Source organism: Ranitomeya variabilis, chromosome 6 (assembly GCF_051348905.1).
Source record: "Ranitomeya variabilis isolate aRanVar5 chromosome 6, aRanVar5.hap1, whole genome shotgun sequence".
Taxonomy (NCBI): Eukaryota; Metazoa; Chordata; class Amphibia; order Anura; family Dendrobatidae; genus Ranitomeya; species Ranitomeya variabilis.
In genome coordinates, this window is record NC_135237.1 from 469348963 (window position 1) to 469371100 (window position 22138).

The 22138-nt window shown below is 45.5% G+C and overlaps 1 protein-coding gene across 3 annotated transcripts in view; it reads left to right on the forward strand.

Annotated features, from left to right (window-relative positions):
- Nucleotides 1–22138, forward strand: part of TRIM55 (tripartite motif containing 55) — a 273771-nt gene that overhangs the window by 39545 nt on the left and 212088 nt on the right. The window lies entirely within an intron of this gene.

Here is a 22138-nt window from a genome sequence, read left to right on the forward strand (position 1 = left end):
GATCGCCCTGGTGGTCTTGGTGAGGGTTCGGTGACCCCTCACTAAGGGGGGGGGTACTGTTGTGAATTTACTTTTTGGCTCCCTCTAGTGGCTACTAGTGATTTGACTCTGGGTTTGTCAGTCATTCCTTTTATGCTCACCTGGGTCGTTAGGTCAGGGGTTTTGCTATATAAGCTCCCTGGACCTTCAGTTCAATGCCTGGCAACGTTGATATCAGAGCTAATCTGTAGTGCTCTTGTCTACTGATCCTGGTTCCTGCTTGATTAAGCTAAGTCTGTTTTTTTGCTTTTTGCAATTCGTTATTGTTTGCATTTTTTGTCCAGCTTGTATATTATCTGTATCCTGACCTTGCTGGAAGCTCTAGGGCGGCTGGTGTTCTCCCCCCGGGCCGTTAGACGGTTCGGGGGTTCTTGAATCTCCAGCGTGGATTTTTGATAGGGTTTTTTATATGGTCAACCCAGTTACCACTGCCCTATGAGCTGGATTTTTGTACTTTGCAGACTTGCTGATATCTCTGAGACCCTCGCCATTGGGGTCATAACAGATCTCTCCTTGGTATTTCTGCCTAGCCTTGATTCACACGAGCATGGCTGATTTTGAAGGTAAAAAAAGCAAAACTTTTTTTTTATTTAAATTTATGCAAATTTAAGTGAAATTAAGATGTAACATTAACTAAAATATCTCTATAAAAATGCAGAAACAGTTAAAACATAAGCCACGTGCTGCAATATTTTCCCAAGGACTCAGCTGAAATGTACTTTTATAATCTCCACTCCTCGGTGCGTTCCAGTGAGTCAGCAGGATTAATGAGCACACACCTTGCAGCCTAACATTCACAAGTTTATTTTCCTGCCGGCTAGGAAGTAAAGGTGTTGATAATATGACATTTGCTCATTGGATACTTCATGAAAACAAGTGATTAATTAGAGCTTTGCAATCCATTTCTTAACCCCACTTACTAAATAATGTGATATTTAAAATAAAAAAAAATTGATCTTTTTCCCATCGAACGATTAGAAAATGTCACAACACCAGATCTTTTTCCTATAACTGGTAATATAGGAACATCTTTGAGCCATTCTACAAGTACATACTATATAATACTGTATATAGCCAGTTCTCTTGAGATAGTGATAGAGTTTAGTGATGAGCGAGCGTGCTCGTCACTACTCATTACTTGCTCGAGCATCAGTGTGCTCAGGGTGCTCGTTACTTGGCGAATATTTTTTGAATGTTCAAGCGGTAGCTCAAGTCCCTGCCCCGCATTTTTGGTGCTTTGTAGTCAGCCAATGAACATGTGGGGATTGCCTGCAAGTCGCTGTAATGCCATAGCCATCTTGCTTGGGGCATTACTGTGACTGGCTAGCCGCATAGCATCATCAGTTCTATATAAAACCCGTGACGCAATGCTCGGTACACTTTACCCCGGACACAGGCAACGTATGGAAAGATACTGATGAGCGAGGGACAGTATTGTAGCTGCATATTAGCTAGGGATGCAACCACATTTATATTTCTGTTAAGTACAACAACAGCCCTTCTTAGAGCTAATTATGTAGTAATACTATGCTAGATTTATACTGCAGACTCATACGTCCGTCTGAGGTGTGCAAATTTGCCTTTCATTGTAGTACAGCCTTTTTTTGAGCTGTGAAATTTTATACCATATTTATTGATTTATCGTGCCAGAGTTGGGCCTCAACCCCTCCCCCCCCCCCCCCCCCAAAAAAAAAAAAAAAAATTGTTAAAAAATCGCATTGCTATATTCATACTGCAATCTTATATGTCTATCTGACGTTGGCAAATTTTGCTGGCATTGTAATACTGTCTGCAACCTTTTCTCAACAGGGATATATAATATGTAATTTAAAATGAGCAAAGCGCATGGTAAGGGACAGGGAAGTGGACATGATTCTGATGGTTAGCACAGAGGCCGAAAATGTGGGGAAGGTGAATCTGTGCCTGCCGGGGGAGCATAATAAACAGACACATCATGCTGATCTGGCTTTCTGTCCCACTTTGCATGTTGCATGGACCACCACTCTTGAAGCCAGACCAGTGTGAAAAGGTTGTTGGATGGATAGCAGATAATGCTTCGTCACTTTGCCAGCACCATACCACATGGTTCATTCTCAGGAGCCGTGACCTGACCACATAATCCTCACCCTGATCTTCCTTCCTCCCACCATGCTGAGTGCCCAGAGACAAGTGATCCCACACTTGGACACTCCAGAGAGCTGTTCACATTTTCATTTATAGATTCTGGCTTCTCGCCCTGCCCTTTCCAACCAGTACATGAGGAGATCGCATGAAGCGATACTCAAATATTTGAGCAGCGACGCTCACAAGAAGGTGAGCTGGATGATGATGAGACACAATTGCCAGTAGGGTTGAGCGAAACAGGTCGATCATTTTCAAAAGTCGCCGACTTTTGGCTAAGTCGGCGTCTCATGAAACCCGATCCGACCCCTGTGCTTGTCGGCCATGCGGTACGCGACTTTCGCGCCAAAGTCGCGTTTCAATGACGCGAAAAGCGCCATTTCTCAGCCAATGAAGGTGAACGCAGAGTGTGGGCAGCGTGATGACATAGTTCCTGGTCCCCACCATCTTAGAGAGGGGCATTGCAGTGATTGGCTTGCTGTCTGCGGCGTCACAGGGGCTATAAAGGGGCATTCCCGCCGACCGCCATCTTACTGCTGCTGATCTGAGCTTAGGGACAGGTTGCTGCCGCTTCGTCAGAAGCAGGGAGAGCGTTAGGCAGGGTCCACTAACCACCAAACCGCTTGTGCTGCAGCGATTTCCACTGTCCAACACCACCTTCGGTGTGCAGGGACTGTGGAAGCTATTTTTTATTTTTTTTCCCCTCAGCGCTGTAGCTCATTGGGCTGCCCTAGAAGGCTCCGTGATAGCTGTATTGCTGTGTGTACGCCACTGTGGAAACCAACTGCTTTTTTCAAAGCACATATCCTCTTGTTCCTTCCTTTCTGCACAGCTATCTTTTTTGTTTGTCCACACTTTTTATTTAATTTGTGCATCAGTCCACTCCTATTGCTGCCTGCCATACCTGGCTTAGATTACTGCAGGGAGATAGTAATTGTAGGACAGTCCCTGTTTTTTTTTTGTTTTTTTTGTGGGAGATTAAGATTGGCATTTCTGCTACAGTGCCATCCCTGTGTGTGCCATCTCTCACTGAGTGGGCCATAGAAAGCCTATTTATTTTTTCCGTGATTTGTGTTCTAAATTCTACCTCAACACAAAAACACTACATCAATCAGTGGGAGAAAAATATTGGCCTCAGTCAGGGCTTGTGTGCCACTGCTGTGTGTGCTATCTCTCATTCAGTGGGCTATAGAAAGCCTATTTATTTTTTATTTTTTTTTAATATTATTTGGTTTCTAAAGTCTCCCTGAAAAAAAAAAAATACCTAAAAAAACAGTGGGAGAGTAATATTGCCCTTTCAGCTTGTGTGCCAGTCTTGACTCCTGGGTGTGCCACCTCTCTCTAATTGTGGGCCATAGAAAGCCTATTTATTTTTTCCGTGATTTGTGTTCTAAATTCTACCTCAACACAAAAACACTACATCAATCAGTGGGAGAAAAATATTGGCCTCAGTCAGGGCTTGTGTGCCACTGCTGTGTGTGCTATCTCTCATTCAGTGGGCTATAGAAAGCCTATTTATTTATTTATTTTTTTTCTTATTATTTGGTTTCTAAAGTCTCCCTGAAAAAAAAAAAAAAAACATAAAAAAACAGTGGGAGAGTAATATTGCCCTTTCAGCTTGTGTGCCAGTCTTGACTCCTGGGTGTGCCACCTCTCTCCCTCTCATTCAGTGGGCCATAGAAAGCCTATTTATTTTTTTTTTTAAATATTATTGGGTTTCTAAAGTCTCCCTTAAAAAAAACAAAAAAAACATAAAAAAACAGTGGGAGAGTAATATTGCCCTTTCAGCTTGTGTGCCAGTCTTGACTCCTGGGTGTGCCACCTCTCTCCCTCTCATTCAGTGGGCCATAGAAAGCCTATTTATTTATTTTTTTAAATATTATTGGGTTTCTAAAGTCTCCCTTAAAAAACAAAAAATACATAAAAAAACAGTGGGAGAGTAATATTGCCCTTTCAGCTTGTGTGCCAGTCTTGACTCCTGGGTGTGCCACCTCTCTCTCATTCAGTGGGCCATAGAAAGCATTTTTTTTTTTTCCTTGATTTGTGTTCTAAAATCTACCTCAACACAAAAACACTACATCAATCAGTGGGAGAAAAATATTGGCCTCAGTCAGGGCTTGTGTGCCACTGCTGTGTGTGCTATCTCTCATTCAGTGGGCTATAGAAAGCCTATTTATTTATTTATTTTTTTTCTTATTATTTGGTTTCTAAAGTCTCCCTGAAAAAAAAAAAAAAACATAAAAAAACAGTGGGAGAGTAATATTGCCCTTTCAGCTTGTGTGCCAGTCTTGACTCCTGGGTGTGCCACCTCTCTCCCTCTCATTCAGTGGGCCATAGAAAGCCTATTTATTTTTTTTTTTAAATATTATTGGGTTTCTAAAGTCTCCCTTAAAAAACAAAAAATACATAAAAAAACAGTGGGAGAGTAATATTGCCCTTTCAGCTTGTGTGCCAGTCTTGACTCCTGGGTGTGCCACCTCTCTCTCTCATTCAGTGGGCCATAGAAAGGCTATTTTTTTTTTTGGTTTTTTTAATATTATTTGGTTTCTAAAGTCTCCCTGAAATAAAAAAAAACTTAAAAAAACAGTGGGAGAGTAATATTGCCCTTTCAGCTTGTGCGCCAGTCTTGACTCCTGGGTGTGCCACCTCTCTCTCTCTAACTGTGGGCCATAGAAAGCCTTTTTTTTTTTTTTTTTTTAATATTATTTGGTTTCTAAAGTCTCCCTGAGAAAAAAAAATAAATAAATTAGGTGGGAGATTAATATTGACATTAGTGCTTGAGTGACAGTCCTGCGTGTGTGTCATCTCTGTGATTTTGTGCCACAGAAAACAGAGTGTGTAACATTGTGCCTGATTTTCCTTGTGGTCTCACCAACCTGTTAAGGGATATTGAAATCATACTGAAGTTATAGCTCACCGTGTAAGTTGTTTGACAGCAACAAATAAAGTTACTTTGGTTAAGATTTTAAAACAATGAGGAAGTCTGGTGCAAGAGGTCGTCGTAGGCGTTCATTGTCAGCTGGTAATGATGGTAGTGGTAGTGGAGCATCAGGTGGTCGTGGGGATAAAAATATTCCACCTAAGTCTGGAGCTGTGGAGCCAGTTTCGTCGTCAGGCTACACAAGGCCTCGAACGCTCTCTTTTCTGGGAGTAGGAAAACCGCTTTTAAAGGCGGAGCAGCAACAGCAAGTTTTGGCTTACATTGCAGACTCAGCCTCTAGCTCTTTTGCCTCCTCTTCCGAAACTGGTAAATGTAAAAGCAGCGCGTCGCTTGTGGATGTTCACGGTCAGGGACAAGTCGCTTCCTTGTCCTCCTCAGCAAAAACTACAACAAGAGAGAAGGATGCAGCAGGCGACACAACGGGTCACTCCATGGAGCTCTTTACACATACCGTCCCTGGCTTAGAAAGTGAAACATTTAACAGGCCATGCCCATTACAAGTATATTCTGACATGGAGTGCACTGATGCACAGCCACAGCCAGAGTACTATGCTGCTCCTTTGACTCAGACCACCACATTGCCCTCTCAGGGTACAGATCCACAATCAGACCCTGATGAGACTATGTTGCCCCGCCACGAACGCTATACCACCGACCGACACAGTGACACAGACGAAGTTGCACACGAGCTCGAAGAGGAGGTAATAGATGACCCAGTTATTGACCCCGATTGGCAGCCATTGGGGGAACAGGGTGCAGGCGGCAGTAGTTCAGAAGCGGAGGTGGAGGAGGGGCCGCAGCAGGCATCAACATCGCAACAGGTTCCATCTGCCGGGCCCGTATCTGGCCCAAAACGCGTGTCAAAGCCAAAACCTGTTGGAGCACAGCGTTGCCATCCGGTTAAAGCTCAGTCTGCAATCCCTGAAAAGGGATCCGAGTCTAGGAAGAGTGCAGTCTGGCATTTTTTTAAACAACATCCAACTGATCAGCGCAAAGTCATCTGTCAAAAATGTTCAACTAGCTTAAGCAGAGGTCAGAATCTGAAAAGTCTAAATACTAGTTGCATGCATAGACACTTAACCACCATGCATTTTCAAGCCTGGACTAACTACCAAACGTCCCTCAAGGTTGTAGCACCCTTGGCCAATGAAGCTAGTCAGCAACGCAACATCCCTTCCGTCACTGTAAGGCCACCATTTTCCGCACCACCGGCAGTATCTGTGCAGGTTTCTTTGCCAGCCAAAAGCAGTCAGGGTCAGGGAATCACCAGTTTTGTAGGAGGAAATATTGCATCTAGGGCACCGGCGGAAACAATACCGTCTCCAACCGTCTCTCAGTCTGCCATGTACACCGGCACACCCGAAAGTTCCACGATCTCCAGCTCTCCAGTCCAGCTCACCCTACATGAGACTCTGGTTAGAAAAAGGAAGTACTTATCCTCGCATCCGCGTACACAGTGTTTTAACGCCCACATAGCTAGACTAATCTCGTTAGAGATGATGCCCTACCGGTTAGTTGAAAGCGAAGCTTTCAAAGCCCTGATGGAGTATGCTGAACCACGATACGAGCTACCCAGTCGACACTTTTTTTCCAGAAAAGCCATCCCAGCCCTGCACCAGCATGTTAAACAGCGCATCGTCCATGCACTCAGGCAATCTGTGAGTACAAAGGTGCACCTGACTACAGATGCATGGACCAGTAGGCATGGCCAGGGACGTTATGTGTCCATCACGGCACACTGGGTGAATGTGGTGGATGCAGGGTCCACAGGCGACATCAATTTAGGGACAGTTGTGCCTAGCCCACGGTCTAGGAAACAGTTGGCTGTAGGCGTTCGCACCCCCTCCTCCTCCTCCTCCTCGTCCTCCTGCAGAAGCTACAGCTCTTCCACAGAACGCAGTCTGCCAACCACTCCATCGGCAGATGACACTGTTGCACACCAGTTGTCCCATTATGGGCCAGCTACTGCCAAGCGTCAGCAGGCTGTATTGGCTATGAAGTGCTTGGGCGACAACAGACACACCGCGGAAGTTCTGTCCGAGTTCTTGCAACAAGAAACGCAGTCGTGGCTGGGCACAGTAGATCTTGAGGCAGGCAAGGTAGTGAGTGATAACGGAAGGAATTTCATGGCTGCCATCTCCCTTTCCCAACTGAAACACATTCCTTGCCTGGCTCACACCTTAAACCTGGTGGTGCAGTGCTTATTGAAAACTTATCCTGGGTTCTCCGACCTGCTCCTCAAAGTGCGTGCACTTTGCTCACATATCCGACGTTCGCCTGTACACGCCAGCCGTATGCAGACCTATCAGCGGTCTTTGAACCTTCCCCAGCATCGCCTAATCATAGACGTTGCAACAAGGTGGAACTCAACACTGCACATGCTTCAGAGACTGTGCGAACAGAGGCGTGCTGTTATTTATTTGTGGGAGGATACACGGGCAGGCAGTAGGATGGCAGACATGGAGTTGTCAGGTGTGCAGTGGTCTAAGATACAAGACATGTGTCAAGTCCTTCAGTGTTTTGAGGAATGCACACGGCTGGTTAGTGCAGACAACGCCGTAATAAGCATGAGCATCCCCCTAATGCGTCTGCTGATGCAAAGTTTGACGCACATAAAGGAGCAGGCGTCTGCACCAGAGGAAGAGGAAAGCCTTGATGACAGTCAGCCATTGTCTGGTCAGGGCAGTGTACAGGACGAGGTAGCGGGCGAAGAGGAGGTGGAGGACGAGGAGGATGATGGGGATGAGTATATTTTTAATGCCGAACCTTTCCCGGGGGCACAGGAAATTGGTTGCGTGTCACGGCCGGGTTCTGGTTTTTTGAGGGACACAAGTGACGTAGATTTGCCTGCAACTGCCCCTCAACCAATCACAACCGGAGATTTGACAACTGGAACTTTGGCCCACATGGCGGATTATGCCTTACGTATCCTAAAAAGGGACACACGCATTACGAAAATGATGAACGATGACGATTACTGGTTGGCCTGCCTCCTTGATCCACGCTATAAAGGCAAATTGCAAAATATTATGCCACATGAGAACAGTTGGAACTAATATTAGCAACCAAACAATCAACTCTTGTTGACCGTTTGCTTCAGGCATTCCCAGCACACAGCGCACGTGATCGTTCTCACACGAGCTCCAGGGGGCAGCAGACTAGGAGTGTTAGGGGTGCACACATCAGAAGTGGCGTTGGACAGAGGGGTTTTCTGACCAGGTTGTGGAGTGATTTTGCTATGACCGCAGACAGGACAGGTACTGCTGCATCAATTGAAAGTGACAGGAGACAACATTTGTCCAGTATGGTTACTAACTATTTTTCATCCCTTATCGATGTTCTCCCTCAACCGTCATTCCCATTTGATTACTGGGCCTCCAAATTAGACACCTGGCCAGAATTGGCAGAATATGCATTGCAGGAGCTTGCTTGCCCGGCAGCAAGTGTCCTATCAGAAAGAGTATTCAGTGCTGCAGGTTCAATATTAACCGAAAAAAGGACTCGTCTGGCTACCCAAAATGTTGACGATCTAACATTCATTAAAATGAACCACAACTGGATTTCGAAATCTTTTGCCCCACCTTGCCCGGCCGACACCTAGCTTTCCTATGAAAAGCTCTTGCCTGTGAATTACTTTTCTAATGTCTAATTTGCTGCAGCTGATTGTACAGCATACGACATGTTTACACCTCCCTAAATGGCAAAACTCCCCACACGGGGCCGTGGTATCGCGACTTGGCGCAAGCACCCGTGAGACTGCTGTTTGTCTGAAGAGGTGGGTGTGCTCGCTTTTGGTTGACGGCATTGCTACTGGGTCCCTCATAGTACAATGTAGTGTCTCTGGCGGTGGTGGTGCGCACCCAACGTCAGACACACCGTTGTAACATGAGGGGCCCTGGGGCGGTCCCGCCGGCCTCAAGAGAGTTCCCCCCTACCCCAGCTCAAAATGTGCTCTACCACGTGCAAAATTATGTCGCACAGCTCCACCAATCTTTAGTCTATTCGCTGACATCATTCAATGTCTGGCACTGACAATACAAATTTGTAGACATCTATGATGCAACTTAAAGTAGTCTGTGTCTGTGTCCTATATTGGCACCATTAAATAGTTACTGCCAAATTACTATGTCAGAAACTCAGCAGATGAGCCCACCCCTGTACCTAAGTATGCCACCTTTTTTTTTGTTTTGGTTGTTTTGCGAGACATTAACATCTATTTATATTTTGGGAGTACTGGGACAGACACTCCTTGCACTACTCCTCCACTCACCACCAAGCTGCCCGTGTATCCATGTAACCGCTGTAAAACTGCCATGAGCCTATTGTTTGTTATTTTAGGCCTTTGAAGCCTGTCTGCGGTCCCTCCTTCCACTAGTCCTCCACTGACCAGACCACTGCTGCCCGTGTACCCCTGGAACCAATTATAAAGTGCCTACAGCCAGCCCATTTTTTTATGTTAGGCCTTTGAAGCCTGTCTGCGGTCCCTCCTTCCACTAGTCCTCCACTGGCCACACCACTGCTGCCCGTGTACCCCTGGAACCAATTATAAAGTGCCTACAGCCAGCCCATTTTTTTATGTTAGGCCTTTGAAGCCTGTCTGCGGTCCCTCCTTCCACTAGTCCTCCACTGACCAGACCACTGCTGCCCGTGTACCCCTGGAACCAATTATAAAGTGCCTACAGCCAGCCCATTTTTTTATGTTAGGCCTTTGAAGCCTGTCTGCGGTCCCTCCTTCCACTAGTCCTCCACTGGCCAGACCACTGCTGCCCGTGTACCCCTGGAACCAATTATAAAGTGCCTACAGCCAGCCCATTTTTTTATGTTAGGCCTTTGAAGCCTGTCTGCGGTCCCTCCTTCCACTAGTCCTCCACTGGCCAGACCACTGCTGCCCGTGTACCCCTGGAACCAATTATAAAGTGCCTACAGCCAGCCCATTTTTTTATGTTAGGCCTTTGAAGCCTGTCTGCGGTCCCTCCTTCCACTAGTCCTCCACTGACCAGACCACTGCTGCCCGTGTACCACTGGAACCAATTATAAAGTGCCTACAGCCAGCCCATTTTTTTATGTTAGGCCTTTGAAGCCTGTCTGCGGTCCCTCCTTCCACTAGTCCTCCACTGGCCAGACCACTGCTGCCCGTGTACCCCTGGAACCAATTATAAAGTGCCTACAGCCAGCCCATTTTTTTATGTTAGGCCTTTGAAGCCTGTCTGCGGTCCCTCCTTCCACTAGTCCTCCACTGGCCAGACCACTGCTGCCCGTGTACCCATGGAACCAATTATAAAGTGCCTACAGCCAGCCCATTTTCTTATGTTAGGCCTTTGAAGCCTGTCTGCGGTTCCTACTTTAAATACTCCTCCACTCACCACCAAGCTGCCTGCCCGTGTATCCATGTAACCGCTGTAAAACTGCCATGAGCCTATTGTTTGTTATGTTAGGCCTTTGATAGCCTGTCTGCGGTCCCTACTTTAAATACTCCTCCACTCACCACCAAGCTGCCTGCCCGTCTATCCATGTAACCGCTGTAAAACTGCCATGAGCCTATTGTTTGTTATGTTAGGCCTTTGATAGCCTGTCTGCGGTCCTTAATTTAAATACTCCTCCACTCACCACCTAGCTGCCTGTGTATCCATGTAACCGATGTAAAACTGCCATGACTGCCTACTGTTTGTTATTTTAGGCCTTTGATAGCCTGTCTGCGGCCCCTACTTGCAATACTCCTCCACTGACCACAATGCTGCCTGGAGTGCCTGCCTGTGTATCCATGTAACTGATGTAAAACTGCCATGACTGCCTACTGTTTGGTATTTTAGGCCTTTGATAGCCTGTCTGCGGCCCCTACTTGCAATACTCCTCCACTGACCACAATGCTGCCTGGAGTGCCTGCCTGTGTATCCATGTAACCGATGTAAAACTGCCATGACTGCCTACTGTTTGTTATTTTAGGCCTTTGATAGCCTGTCTGCGGCCCCTACTTGCAATACTCCTCCACTGACCACAATGCTGCCTGGAGTGCCTGCCTGTGTATCCATGTAACCGATGTAAAACTGCCATGAGTGCCTACTGTTTGGTATTTTAGGCCTTTGATAGCCTGTCTGCAGCCCCTACTTGCAATACTCCTCCACTGACCACACCAATGCTGCCCGTGTACCCCTGGAACCTATTTAAAAGTTCATAGAGCCTAGTTATATATTTTATTTACTATTAATAAGGCCATGATGGACTACGCTGTACCACGCTACAAGCTAACCAGTCGACACTTCTTTTGCGAGAAAAGCCATCCCAACCCTCCACCAGCATGTAGAAGACCGCATTGTCCATGCACTCTGGCAATCTGTGAGTACAAAGGTGCACCTGACAACAGACGCATGGACCTGTAGGCATGGCCACGGAAGATTACGTGTCCATTACGGCGCAATGGGTTAATGTGGTGGATGCATGGTCCACAGGGGACAGCCTACTAAGTCTGTCTGCAGTCCCTAATTCAAATTGTCCTCCACTGTCTAAATTGGAGCTTCCACCTTCTGGCTTTCGGCCTATAGTATCAGAAATTAAACTGCATTTGGCCTTCAACTTTGGTTAGGGCCTACTAACGGCTTCTGCCCCTCCCTGGTGTTGCCCTCAACTAAATAAAGCTGAGCTTCAACCTTCCGGCTCTCATTAAGTGGTTTTTAAAAAAAAAAATGGTGGTTAGGGCCTACTAACGGCTTCTGCCCCTCCCTGGTGTTGCCCTCAACTAAATAAAGCTGAGCTTCAACCTTCTGCTCCAAATTACCATTTTAAAAAATGCAATAGGCTTTTCCGGCCTACTAAAGGTGTCTGTCTGTGTGCCCCTGCCTGGTGTTGTCCTCAACTAAATAAAGCTGAGCTTCAACCTTCTGCTCCAAATTACCATTTTAAAAAATGCAATAGGCTTTTCCGGCCTACTAAAGGTGTCTGTCTGTGTGCCCCTGCCTGGTGTTGCCCTCAACTAAATAAAGCTGAGCTTCAACCTTCTGCTCCAAATTACCATTTTAAAAAATGCAATAGGCTTTTCCGGCCTACTAAAGGTGTCTGTCTGTGTGCCCCTGCCTGGTGTTGTCCTCAACTAAATAAAGCTGAGCTTCAACCTTCTGCTCCAAATTACCATTTTAAAAAATGCAATAGGCTTTTCCGGCCTACTAAAGGTGTCTGTCTGTGTGCCCCTGCCTGGTGTTGTCCTCAACTAAATAAAGCTGAGCTTCAACCTTCTGCTCCAAATTACCATTTTAAAAAATGCAATAGGCTTTTCCGGCCTACTAAAGGTGTCTGTCTGTGTGCCCCTGCCTGGTGTTGCCCTCAACTAAATAAAGCTGAGCTTCAACCTTCTGCTCCAAATTACCATTTTAAAAAATGCAATAGGCTTTTCCGGCCTACTAAAGGTGTCTGTCTGTGTGCCCCTGCCTGGTGTTGTCCTCAACTAAATAAAGCTGAGCTTCAACCTTCTGCTCCAAATTACCATTTTAAAAAATGCAATAGGCTTTTCCGGCCTACTAAAGGTGTCTGTCTGTGTGCCCCTGCCTGGTGTTGTCCTCAACTAAATAAAGCTGAGCTTCAACCTTCCGGCTCTCATTAAGTGGTTTTAAAAAAAAAAAATGGTGGTTAGGGCCTACTAACGGCTTCTGCCCCTCCCTGGTGTTGCCCTCAACTAAATAAAGCTGAGCTTCAACCTTCTGCTCCAAATTACCATTTTAAAAAATGCAATAGGCTTTTCCGGCCTACTAAAGGTGTCTGTCTGTGTGCCCCTGCCTGGTGTTGTCCTCAACTAAATAAAGCTGAGCTTCAACCTTCTGCTCCAAATTACCATTTTAAAAAATGCAATAGGCTTTTCCGGCCTACTAAAGGTGTCTGTCTGTGTTCCCCTGCCTGGTGTTGTCCTCAACTAAATAAAGCTGAGCTTCAACCTTCTGCTCCAAATTACCATTTTAAAAAATGCAATAGGCTTTTCCGGCCTACTAAAGGTGTCTGTCTGTGTGCCCCTGCCTGGTGTTGCCCTCAACTAAATAAAGCTGAGCTTCAACCTTCTGCTCCAAATTACCATTTTAAAAAATGCAATAGGCTTTTCCGGCCTACTAAAGGTGTCTGTCTGGGTGCCCCTGCCTGGTGTTGCCCTCAACTAAATAAAGCTGAGCTTCAACCTTCTGCTCCAAATTACCATTTTAAAAAATGCAATAGGCTTTTCCGGCCTACTAAAGGTGTCTGTCTGTGTGCCCCTGCCTGGTGTTGCCCTCAGCTAAATAAAGCTGAGCTTCAACCTTCTGCTCCAAATTACCATTTTAAAAAATGCAATAGGCTTTTCCGGCCTACTAAAGGTGTCTGTCTGTGTGCCCCTGCCTGGTGTTGTCCTCAACTAAATAAAGCTGAGCTTCAACCTTCTGCTCCAAATTACCATTTTAAAAAATGCAATAGGCTTTTCCGGCCTACTAAAGGTGTCTGTCTGTGTGCCCCTGCCTGGTGTTGCCCTCAACTAAATAAAGCTGAGCTTCAACCTTCTGCTCCAAATTACCATTTTAAAAAATGCAATAGGCTTTTCCGGCCTACTAAAGGTGTCTGTCTGTGTGCCCCTGCCTGGTGTTGTCCTCAACTAAATAAAGCTGAGCTTCAACCTTCTGCTCCAAATTACCATTTTAAAAAATGCAATAGGCTTTTCCGGCCTACTAAAGGTGTCTGTCTGTGTGCCCCTGCCTGGTGTTGCCCTCAACTAAATAAAGCTGAGCTTCAACCTTCTGCTCCAAATTACCATTTTAAAAAATGCAATAGGCTTTTCCGGCCTACTAAAGGTGTCTGTCTGTGTGCCCCTGCCTGGTGTTGCCCTCAACTAAATAAAGCTGAGCTTCAACCTTCTGCTCCAAATTACCATTTTAAAAAATGCAATAGGCTTTTCCGGCCTACTAAAGGTGTCTGTCTGTGTGCCCCTGCCTGGTGTTGTCCTCAACTAAATAAAGCTGAGCTTCAACCTTCCGGCTCTCATTAAGTGGTTTTTTAAAAAAAAAATGGTGGTTAGGGCCTACTAACGGCTTCTGCCCCTCCCTGGTGTTGTCCTCAACTGAACAAAGCTGAGCTTCCACATTCTGGCTTTCGCCCTATACTATCAGATATTAAACTGCATTTGGCCTACTAGTGTGGTTAGGCCCTTGAAACAGTGTCTGCTGCTCTTGGGTTTGCTACTCCACTGAACAAAGCAATGCTGCCTGTTTAGTCCTGTTACCAATTTTGAACTGCATTTAGCCTACTTTATTCTTTGGCCCTATATCTGTTTCCTCCTCATCCTGCCCATTGCCCAGCCACTGCTAAATGAGTCTGCTGGTACATTGACCTAGACCACTACATTCCCCTTGTACTCTACACAGCCAGAATCTGACCCTGCTGAAAGTAAGGTTCCCCTTCCCGCATGTTATACCACCTTACACAGGGACAAAGAGGAAGGTGCAGATGAAAGTGCAGGTTCCTTCATCAGGTGGGGGGGCATACTCGTTGGCGACGTCACTGGCACAGGGCCCCTCAGAGTACGCAAAAGTGTCGCTGCTGGTGGGAGGCGCCCCCGCCATGCAAACACACCGCCGTACTTTGAGGGGCCCTGTGCCAGTGCCAATGCGAACGAGTGGGCCCCCCCCTGCTTGCTCAGGATCACAGCACTTGCAACGTTTAAATACTTACCTTTCCCTGCAACACCGCCGTGACGTAGTCCGCATTTCCTGGGCCCACGAAAAACTTGAGCCAGCCCTACTCCCCCCACAACTTTCCCCCAATTCCCTATGCCCAACTATTATTATACAGTTAATTAAGATCGGCAAGCTTCAGAAACAAGAATGGATGTTTTTGGCATTAAAATGGGCACTGTAGGTGTTTTCCTGGCCTCCACTCACTGCCGACTATGCTTCCCCATTGACTTGCATTGGGTTTCGTGTTTCGGTCGATCCCCGACTTTTAGCGATAATCGGCCGACTGCACTCGACTCGACTCTGGACAAAATCGGGTTTCCCAAAACCCTACTCGATCTTAAAAAAATGAAAGTCGCTCAACCCTAATTGCCAGCAAATGGTATTGTAACATCAGTAAGTCAGGAGGAGGACCAGGGTGTGGAATTGGAAGACAAGGAGGTGGATTATGAAGTTACTGACCCAAAATGGAAAGGTGACATGCAGAGCGTGGACAGCAGCGCACAGGGGGAGGGATCCACAGCACCACAACAGGCAGGAAGAGGCAGTGGGGTGTCCAGAGACACAAGGTGGGCAACTGATCCCCAGGGCACCAACATGGGTGAAGTTGCCAAGCCAAGGGTTAGGTGTTCCCGAGACGGGTGCTTTTTTAAAGACAGCACATTTAAACCAAAAAAGGCTGTTTGCAACATCTGCCATGCCAGCATCAGCAGGGGCAGTACAACTACAAACATTTTTTGGAGGTATCTGTTTGGGTCTAAATTATCATTATTATTTAAGTATACTCTTTTTTCACCACTGCTCTCAGCTATATTGTTTTCCCACCTTCATTTAATAAGGGACATTGTAGGGGAGAGAGGGAGAGCCTACGGTGAGTGGGGGCGCCAAAAAATCGTCTCTTAGGGTGCCAACCTCCACAGGCAGGTAGGCGTGAGCAATAGGTGTAGTGTAGGACCCAAATAGGCCATTAAGTTTGGTGACATTTATTAATATACTGGGTTTGGGTTTTATATATATTTATTAATTAAAAGTGAAGTTTTAAAGGGATTATATGTACACAAAAGCAGTACAACTACAAGCCTGATCACCATCAGCATGCTCGGGCACATGCAAGCATAGCACCTGACAACTTGGGCCGAACATCAGGGTCCAGAAACAGTGTCAGCGGGTGACACTACTGCCTCTTCCCCTGGTCTATGGGCACACCAATCTCCTGTCCATGATGTAGGCAAAGGTGCCTCCCATCCTGCACCTGTGGTTGCACACTTGCAACCACCATCAGCAACCATGTCCATGTTCTTGTCCCAGAGCAGCATTCAGTTTTCCCTGTCTCAGTCCATGGAATGCAAGCATAAATACGCAGCCACTCACCCACAGGCTACAATGCTAAATGGATATATTTCTAGACTGCTTGCCCTGGAAATGCTGCCATTTAAGACTTGTGGAATATGGAACCTTTCCACAACCTCATGGCGGCGGCTGTACCTCAGTACTCGGTCCCCAGCTGCCACTATCCTGGTGTGCCATCCCCACCTTACACCAGCACTTTTCCCTTAACATCAGCCGTGCCCTGATCAACTTAGGTCCACCTAAGCATGGACACCTGGACAAGTGCTTGTGGCCAGGTATGCTACATTTCCCCAAGGGCACACTGGGTGAACATTGTGGAAGGCGGGACCCAGTCAGACCCTGGGATAGAACACGTTCTACTGCCCCGAGGATTGCAGGCCCTGGTTTAATAAGGTTTGCCCCAGCTTTTACACCAGTTACTGTACCTACTCCTAGTCACCATCAATCTCACAAATGTCAACATCAGTCTCAAGCTGGAAGCACTGCAGTACTGCCTCTGCCAATTGGCAACAAGCTGTGCAGAAGCTAATCTGCTTAGGTGACAAACCACACACCACCACTGAGTTGTTGAAAAGTCTAACAGACTGATCTGTGGCTATCGCCCATGAACCTACAACCAGGCATGGTCATGTGTGACAATGGCCGTAACCTGGCATCAGCTCTGAAGCTTGGTAACCTTGCACACATACCATGCCTGGCCCACGTGCTCAACTTAGTGGTTCAGTGTTTTCTCAAAACCTTCCCACATCTGCTTGATCTACTTGTGAAAGTTTGCCATGTGTGACCATTTTTGCAAGTCGGCTACAGCTGCAGCTGCCCTAGCAGTGCTGCAGCAGCATTTTCAACTTCCAGTTCACCGACAGATGTGCAATATCACTACACATTGGCAGTCAACCATACATATATTGGCATGGTTTGTGAGCAGCAGAGGGCAGTAGCTGATTACCAGCTACACCATGCACATTGGTATTTTGGTCAGCCTCTGCACATAAGAGCTGATCAGTGGGCATGGATGTCTGACATCTGAGCGGTTCTCAAAAACTTTGAGGACTCGACCAAGATGGTGAGCGGTGATGATGCCATAATAAGCATCACCATCCTGCTTCTCTGTCTACTGAAATGCTCGCTGCTCACAATTAAAGAGGAGTCTTTGCAGGTTCAGCAAGTTGAGATGGAGTAAGAAACTATACTGGGTGATACTACACAGCCCAGCCTCATCTCATCTTCTCAACGCGTATTAGGTGATATTGAGAGGAGGAGGAACAGGAACTGGTTGTCTGCGCTCCAGACTGTAGTATCCACATCACTTTCATCCCATCTGTTCAGAATGGATGGCCTGAATATGAGGAAGAGAGGGAGGATGAGGAGGATGAGAAGGACGAAGAGGACAACATAGACAGTCGCCCTCTTGGAGGGGACAGGGAAGTCTTGGCTCTTGGCAGTCTGGCACACACGACTGAGTTTATGTTCTGCTGCCTTTCCTGTGACCCTCGCGTTGCATGCATTTTGGTGAACACTAATTACTGGTTGGTCATCCTTTAGACCCACGCTAAAAGGAGAACTTTATATCTCTTCTTCCCGTGGCAGAGAGGTCTAATAAAATGTTGCAGTACCAGAAGGCCCTGGGTGGAGAATTATCTAAAAAATTCCCATCTGACAATGCTGACGCAGAGGTCACAGTTCCTTGGACAACCAAGAAGTGGAAATTAGTGAGACATACACCAGATGAAGCAGAGGCATGGGAACACTCTCAAAGGTCTTGGACAGTTTTATCTGACCCTCTCAGTGCCCATGCCCTGATGCGCAGGGTACTTTGACAAGGAGGGAAAAGTTTTGGAAGATGTTGAAAGAGTACCTTGCTGACCCTACCAGCATCCTCCGTGGTTCCTCTGTGCCTTACAACTATTGGGTATCCAAGCTAGACACGAGGCATAAACTTTCTCTCTACACCTTGGAGGTCCTGGCCTGCCCTGCTGCCAACGTTTTGTCAGAGTGAGTTTTTAGTGCTGCTGGGGGCTATTATAGCCAATAGGCGCATCCGCCTGTCAACTGAAAAGGCTGATAGGCTGACCCTTATCAAAATGGACAAGGGCTGGATTGGGCCGGATGTCTGTACACTACCAGATAATAGCAGCGGAACATAAACTCAAATCCTTTTTTTTCTGGTCTATTCGCATGCACCCCTTATCACCCAAACATTGGTATACGCTTCAGGATATTGCTTTTTTTGTGTCACCCTCCACCACCATATCAGAAGGATCATCACTCTACCCTCATTATAAATATTTTAAGGGTGTTTATGATGCTCGCATTAACAATTTTTAGAGACCTACTTCTAACATTCTGTGATACATATGTTTACCCCCTGGGGGTAAATGTTTTTCAGCCCATGCACTTAGTGCATGGGCATTACCAGTCTAGGATACCTACTCCTTAATAATGGGGCAAAAATGTTTTCTGAGGCCCTCCACTACATCTCATCAAATGGGTATTGAAGTGCCTCCTTCTAATTTTTGGCATCTCTTGCACCTAGTGCATACGCTTTAACTGTATAGGAGACCCACTCCTTAGTAATGGGAAAACATTATTTCTGTGGATCCATCTTCTAGCTGAGGTAAAAAAAATGTAAACCAAAAGAACTGATGGGTTATATTAGTATATGATCCAGTGCCTTATTGTGGGCTGTCAGGTGGTTGTCACATAGGGAGTTCTCATACTGAATATAGGATTTCACAGCCGGGACAGGAGAGTTTACACAGTAAGTACAGAAGATCTTGGTTTCCTTCATTTCAGGCTGAGTACATGTGAAATTCTCAACAATATTCCCCTGTCTTTGATGCTGCTATATTAAATTAATTGCTTTTTTCAGGGCTAATTCAAATAGATTCTATTCTGTTATAATAATACCACTCTTATATGCAATTTGTCTACGGTGAGGTATTGCAGTAGGTATAGTGTATGACAGACATCTAGTCAGGGATTATTGCTTTATAAATTGTAAGCCTTGCTGCTGTTTTTTTTTCCATGCACTGATTGACCAATTCATGTTTTTACATTCATCTGTACTCAGAAATTCATCAAATCTGACAAAGTAACTTGCATTATTCCACAGTTTCTTACTGCCACGAACAAGAAAAAAAATTCAAGGCCTATTGAAATCCCTTTTTTATTCGACAATGGTACTGCTCTTATCTGCAATTCATCAAAAGCGAGGTGGGGCAGTAGGAATAGCGTATGACAGGCATTTAGTTGGGGATTATTGCCTTATAAATTGTAAGACTTGCTGCTGTTTTTTTCCTTGCACTAATTGACCAATTCATGTTTTTTATGGTCATCTGTACTCAGAAATTCATCAAAGCTGGCAGTGTTACTTGCTTTACTCTACAGTTTGTTGCTGCCATGTACAAAAAAAAAAATTCAGGGCAAATTTAAATCCCTTTCTATATTTTTACAATAATATAAAATAATATATGCAATTCATCGATGGTGAGGGGTGGCAGTAGGAATAGCGTATGACAGTCAGAGATTATTGCCCTACAAATTCTAAGCCTTTTGCAATGCAAACGTGCAAAAACACTGCATGTAAACGTAGCCCAAGGTATGGAGGAACATTTTTTTTCTCTTATTCATATTGCATTATATACAATTTATTATCTTGGAAAGAATGTTTCTTAACATTTTTTCCAGTCCAATCCATTTTAAATGTGGTTTTATATGTTTTATTGTCAGTCTGTAAAAGTGGTGTAATACTCTGATAACATTCCTCCCAACCTGGAAGGGTCTGGGGCGTCAGAAAAATGCTAGCGTTTACTTGGGTTGAGCATCCAAGCATTACGATTTTCTCGACTCGAGTGACAAGTACCCGAGCATTTTAGTGCTTGCTCATCACTAATAGAATCTTGATTCTGATTAATAATTTCACAACAAATCAAAAAGCCATACTCAATTAAGAAAACACTCGGTAATGTTCACCTACCACCATAGTTAAAATATTATAAACAAGAACACAAAGTTTCCATATTGCTGTTGCAGCCAAGCATTTTTTTTTGCCTGTTCAGGATAGACTGAAAAATGTTACATGCTTGTGTAGTGTTACAATTAATATTACCATAAGAAACTAAAGGATTAATTTTTTCTTATAAAAAAAAGACAGTGTGACTAGACGTATAAGAATGAGCCCTAGCACATGGAACAAATGATCTAAAAATCTTACAAGTTGTGTCTTAATTAGTTAATATTGTGTAGTCTACATTTTTAAGCTTTTCTTTGTATATGATTATGCTTATTTGTCTTAACTATAGATATTCTTTAGCATTTGTTTTAAAAAAAGTTTCCAGTTTGGGCAACCCTCCTTCAAGATTTGAGTCTCTTAGGGTATGTGCACACGTAATTTGGAGCTCTGCGGATTTTTCCACAGCGGATTTGAGAAATCCGCAGGTAAAAGGCACTGCGTTTTACTTGCAGATTTACTGCGGATTTACCACGGATTTTATGCAGATTTTGTGCGGATTCCACCTAAGGTTTTACACCTGCGGATTCCTATTATGGAGCAGGTGTAAACCGCTGCGGAATCCGCACAAAAAATTGACATGCTGCGGAATGTAAACCGCAGCGTTTCCGCATGTTTTTTTTCTGCAGCATGGGCACTGTGGATTGTGTTTTCCATAGGTTTGCATTGTACTGTAAACATATAGAAAGCTTCTGCGGATCCGCAGCTGCTGATCCGCAGCAAATTCCGCAACGTGTGCACATAGCCTCAGAGTTAAGGTACCTTCACATTAAGCGACGCTGCAGCGATAGCGACAACGATGCCGATCGCTGCAGCGTCGCTGTTTGATTGCTGGAGAGCTGTCACACAGACCGCTCTCCAGCGACCAACGATGCCGAGGTCCCCGGGTAACCAGGGTAAACATCGGGTTGCTAAGCGCAGGGCCGCGCTTAGTAACCCGATGTTTACCCTGGTTACCAGCGTAAAATGTAAAAAAAACAAACACTACAAACTCACATTCACGTCCCTCGCCGTCCGCTTCCTGCAATGACTGAGCGCCGGCCCTAACAGCAGAGCGGTGATGTCACCGCTGTGCTGTACTTTCACTTTACGGCGCTCAGTCAGTGTGGGAAGCGGACGCCGGGGGACGCGAAGGTGAGTATGTAGTGTTTGTTTTTTTAACATTTTACACTGGTAACCAGGGTAAACATCGGGTTACTAAGCGCGGCCCTGCGCTTAGTAACCCGATGTTTACCCGTGTAAAACATCGCTGGTATCGTTGCTTTTGGTGTCAAACACGACGATACACGCCGGTCTGACGACCAAATAAAGTTCTGAACTTTGTTCAACGACCAGCGATATCACAGCAGGATCCAGATCGCTGCTGCCTGTCAAACTAAACGATATCGCTAGCCAGGACGCTGCAACGTAACGGATCGCTAGCGATATCGTTTAATGTGAAGGTACCTTTAAAATGATTGTGGCCTGCCCTGCTGCCAAGAGTTTTCATGATTAGCTCTTATCACTAAGTGGAATTGCAAAGTAGGGGGTAGATTAACTATTGTGCTGCTTTTGCCAATATGCTTAAAATAGGCAAAGTTCTTAAAGATGCAATGAACAGCATTTGGTCCATCAGATGGAAAACTTTAAATCATCACATCAAAGAACATGTTTCTATGGCTCCAGATTCCAGTGGAGCTGTGCTTTATATCACTTCATCTGACGATTGGCATTGTGCTGAGAAATGTAAGGTTGCATGCATCTACCATGGAAGCCCATGCCAAGAAGCTCCTGGTGGGGGCACAGTTTTTGTGCTGATGTTAACGAACTCCCATCAAAGTTTTTATCCTCTTAATATATTGAAATCATCATATGATATAGCAATGTGTACTTACAATTGCTAATTTTGCTTTTCTATCCAGTTAATTCTTCTGTTTTTCATTAAATACTGACTAGCCAAATCCTTCTTGTTTCACATTTGCGAATGGAGGTGCTTCGGAGGGCTGCGTACGTCCTCTGTGAAGC